The 4,947-nt window shown below is 44.6% G+C and overlaps 1 protein-coding gene across 1 annotated transcript in view; it reads left to right on the forward strand.

Annotated features, from left to right (window-relative positions):
• Positions 1–4,179: 4,179 nt before the first annotated feature.
• HHAT (hedgehog acyltransferase) overlaps positions 4,180–4,947 on the forward strand; it is a 204,951-nt gene continuing 204,183 nt past the window's right edge. Inside the window, exon 1 of the mRNA XM_006159340.3 lies at positions 4,180–4,323. The gene's annotated coding sequence lies outside the window, so the exon portion shown is untranslated. The remainder of the gene's footprint in view (positions 4,324–4,947) is intronic.

Raw genomic sequence — 4,947 nt, forward strand, 5'->3', positions numbered from 1 at the left:
AACCACCACACCACCTGCCACCTCCCCACCCCAGCAGATTTTTTAAAAAAGAATTATATTGTTTAACTTTATTTATTTATTTACTTATTTATTCAGTTTGACCAGAGAGGGACAGAGTTAAAGGGAGAGAGAGAAAAAGAGAGAAAGAGAGAGTGAGAAAGCAAGCCGCCAGGTCCGGGACTCGAACTGCAGTCAACCATGTGGGAGTCCAGTGCCCTTAACCACTGCACCACCTGCTGGCCCCCCACACCCTACAGCAGATTTTTAACAGTTGAAGCTGATAAATTTATTCTAAAATTCATCTGGAAATTCTAGACAATCTCAAAAGAGCAAAATGGAAGGACTTACGTTACTAGCCCCGTATGTAGTTATACCCCTGTGGTCCTGGCCCAAGGCTAGACAGACCGTGGAACTGAGTAGAGACTCCACAAATAGGCTGATACACACGTGGTCTTCAGACGTATGACGCAGGCGGCACTGCATTGTGGTAGACAAAGGACAGCCCCTCAGTAAATGGTGCTCTGTCAATTGGATCCCGTAAAGACAAACTAAATCTACCCCATCCCATACACAGCATACACCTCAGTATGAAATCTAAAACAATAATGATGGAAGAAATCAAAGTAAAACAACTTCTATTTTTTTAAAATGTAGTTTTACCATAAGGTGTGTATGCTTGCCAGAGAGGGACGGGGGGGGGGGGGGGGTGTTGTTTGCCAGAGAGGGACTGAGAGAGAGACAGAGAAAGTGAGAAGTCACTCCCAAGGCGGATGGCCACACCACAGTCCCTTCTTTTCCATTTTCGTCTCCCAGTTTGGGGCACCCATGCACATGTGCCTAGTGTGTTTTTCAAGCTACCAGGTCCAGGACTCAACATGCACAGCTGGCCGAGTGGGACCCATGTGGATTCCGTTTCTATAAAGTTCAAAAACCGGCAAAACTAAATAAACTATGGTGGTAGAAGCCAGTGTAGTGGTCCCCTTGATGGAGCTGCTGACAAAAAGGCTAGAGGTGGCCTTTGAGGCCTTCGGGTTTTGCTTTTGTTTATCTCAGTGGTAATTACTGGAGTACACTTCTTGAAAGCCTTACAGTTTTTTCTTTATATTTAAATAAAAGTTTATGTAAAATAGGTCATAGGTAACTTGTTTCATTCAGATGCCCAGAGCTGGAAAATGTTAGTAGTAGGCATGATTCTTGGTTAAGAAGGCTTAAAATAGGTTGAGAACTTACACGAAGAGTGTAGTGTCACTTCAGTAGCTTTTTGGAATTAGTGTCGTATAAAAGGGACTCCTTTCTGCTGGGCTTTAACGGAGGAAGTCTGGCTTCAGGGAAGTTCATATAAAAGGATTTAAGAGTTATGTTTGATTAAAAGATTGCTATCTGTGTGAGGTAGAGGCCAAAATACGCTAAGTGAATACTGAGTACAATTCTTTGTTTTCAGGTTGAGTTTTCTTCTAGTTTAAGTTTTTAAAGGGTATAACGATTGGATTAAAAAACAATCGGTTTTATATAAATCCTTTTAGTTAGGTATTTCCTCCCATGAGGCCATGATCTGACTGAGGGCAGGCATGTTGCAGTAGTCCTTTTGGGCTTGTAACAATAGCCACACATTTACTGGCTTAAAAGAACATATTTACTGGGGCTGGAGCCAGCAGGTGGCATGGTGGTTAAGGGTGCTGGACTCCCAGATGGCCAACTGCAGTTTGATTCCTGGATCTGTCGGCTTGCTTTCTCACTCCCCTCACCCTCTCTGGTCAAATTAAAATAAATAAATAAGTAAAGTTAAAAATACAAACAAACTGTATTTATTATCCTGTGGTTCTAGTGGTCATCTGTCCAAAATGGGTCATCCTGGCTCAATCCTGGGGTTCTGGGGGAGAATCTTTAGCTGCTCTCGTTGCCTTTACCAGCCTCGAGATGCCTCCTACATTCCTTTGTTCATGGCCACTTCCTCCTTCCTCTAACCTCCACTGCCATCATCGCATCTCCTCTTCTCGGTCCTTCCTGCCTTCCCACAGGGCACCTGTGGTTGCACTGGGCCCACCCAGATAGTCCAGGATACTCTCCCCTTGGGAAGATCCTTAACTTCAGCACATCTGAGAAGCCCCTTTGCCACATAAGACAATATAGTTGATAGGTCCCAGGGATGAGGACCTGGCCCTTTCCAGGGGAGCCATCTTTGAAGGATCCCACAGACAAAATCTTTAGATTTTGATTTTACAGATGGTGCAACTCACCATTCTCACCAGGTGCTCATTGACACTCATGGGTCCAAGATGGCACTGCTTGAAGTATAGTTTCTGAGACAAGAGTGCGATGGTCTTGTCCTCCTTTCACTCTCTGCTACGTCTGGAGTTTGGGGTTCAGTTATATTAGGTGCTCGGGAAGGTCGTGAGGTATTTTGCTATGTGAAGTTGCGTCATGACTTTCCCAACCACCCCACAGGTACCTGCCTATACTATAAAGAGGCACCCACGTGTGTAGGTGGTACTTATACTGTAACAGGAATACTGCCGTGTACAGGTGTTACTCACATTGGAACAGGACAGCTGCCTGGACAGGTGGCACCGGTGCTATGATGTGACAGCTAACATACATGTAGTCCCCGTACTAGGGACTAGATGGTTAAGGATCTGGGAACCAAAGCATTGAAGGAATCATGGATGTTGGTTCTGGAAGAGGGCTTAGATGGAGTACATGGTTCTAATTATCTTCAGACATTTGAAGGAGTATTATTGGACTGAATAATTAAGCCTTATTTTTGTACTTAATAGTAGCAGTAACACTGAAAGCAACAAGAATAAGCTTTTCAGATCTTCCTATGCCCAAGGCACTTGCTGTTGCTGTATGTGCTAATCTTCACAGCAGCCCTCTGAGGGCTGCTATCTCTGTTACACACCAGGAAATCGAGGCACGGAGAGGTTATGCATGTGTCCTAGGTCACACAGCTAGAAAGTGACAAAGCTGAGATTCACACTTGGGCATTCTGACTCCAGAGCCATCCTCTAAACCATATGAGATTATTCAACCTCCCGTCCTTTAGATTTGAAAGGCCGACTACTATTAGCTGCAAAATTTTGGATATAAAGGGGGGCAGACTTAGGCTCAGTTGAAGGGAAAGAAAGGATTCTAATCAGAACTGCTGAGGAACAGTTTCTCTGCCTTCTACTGTGTCTCGGAACATGATTGCATTGTTCACCAAAATAACTGAGACTGGGTGATTTATAAAGAAAGAGAGGTTTGGGGAACCAGCAGTTAGCGTAATGGCTATGTCGCTGGACTCCCACGTAGTCGACCGCAGTTCGTGTCCCAAACCCAGTGGCTTAAAACTCACGCCGGGTGCATGTGCGTGCGTGCCCAAGATCCCGGGAGGAGAATGGAGGAGAAGGGATTGCAGCATGACCATCCCCCCGGGGGGTGATTTCTCGCTTTCTATCTCTATGTCTCTCTCTGTCTGTCTGGCGAGTGCACACGCCCTATAGCAAAAAAACTCTCCAAAAAAAAAAAAAGAAACAAAGAAAGAAATGCTCTGATTTTTAAAAAAAAAAAAAAAGAAAAAAAGAAAGAAAGGAAGAAAGAAAAGAAAGAAAGAAAGAAAGAAACAAACAAACAAACAAACAGACAGAGGTTTGTTGGTTCAAAATTCTGATGACTGGATAGTCCAAAGACATCACAGAATGACAGAAGATAGAACTTTGGGCAGAGTGTCATCTCTATCATGATTTCTCTCTCTGCCTTCCGGTCTCATGCTCTTTGCTTATATACCCACCAGAATCCCATCAGAAGGGCCCTACACTAATGAGTTTATCACACCCAAAGGCCCCATCCTGGGACATCATGAAGGGATTACGTTTTCACTTAACACCTTTACAATAAAACCAACTCCTAACACATGAACCTTTGGGGGACAGGCCATTTCCAAACTATGTGATGTTACTGGAAATGATCAAGTTGGTCATCGTAACAGGAATTCACAAACTGGCTGGAGTTAGAGCAGAGGGCAATCAGGATCTCAGTCATTAAAAAATTCTGACTTGGGAACATAATTGTTTTAAATAAATAAACTATTTTGGATCGTCAGAAAAGACAGATGCATTTTTGCATAGGAAAGCATAGGAAAAGTGTCATGGCTTTTTCTGAAAACCCAGTATCTGATGACAACCTTTGTGACACTTTAATGATGTAATAAAGAGTCATTGAGAAAGAGCACCCACGGGGAGGAGAAGCAGGATGCCTAGTGTCAGTGACCCCAAATACCAGACATGTGTGCAAGGCTATTGGGGCTCCTTCAGTTCCTGTTGAGCTGGTGATAACTATAGTCATGTGAGTGACCCCAGGGCTGACATCAGTGGAACTGCTAGATTATCATCACACACAGAATCATGAGAAAGGGCACATCTTTGTTGTTTTAAGCCACTATACTTTGGGGTTGTATAAGTATCCCATATGTGGGACCAGCAGTTAGTGTAATGGCTATGTCGCTGGACTCCCATGTAGTTGACCGTGGTTCGAGTCCTGGACCCGGTGGCTTAAACTCACGCTGGGCGCGTGTGCATGCGTGCCTAAGATCCCAAGAGGAGAATGGAGGAGAAGGGATTGCGGCGTGGCCATCCCCCCTGGGGGGTGATTTCTTGCTTTCTGTCTCTCTGTCTCTCTCTCTCTGTCTGGCGAGTGCACACGCCCTATAGCGAAAACCTCTCAAAAACAAAAACAAAAACAAAAAAAAACTATCCCATATGTTTTATGCAGTGTTACATAACTGATGCATAATACTGGGGCAGATTTGGAAGTAGCAAACATGTATTTAAAATATCCTGGGGGAGTAATGCAGCAGGACCCACATGGGAATGTCCCAGGTTGTTCTCTGGGGATCTCCGTGAGCACCCCATGTATGATCCAGTGGTCCTGGCTGGCTGAGCCTGTGGGTGGAAGGTGGGGTGAAGACCC

This window comes from Tupaia chinensis, unplaced genomic scaffold (genome assembly GCF_000334495.1).
Source record: "Tupaia chinensis unplaced genomic scaffold, TupChi_1.0 Scaffold000627_1, whole genome shotgun sequence".
In the NCBI taxonomy this organism is placed as follows: Eukaryota; Metazoa; Chordata; class Mammalia; order Scandentia; family Tupaiidae; genus Tupaia; species Tupaia belangeri.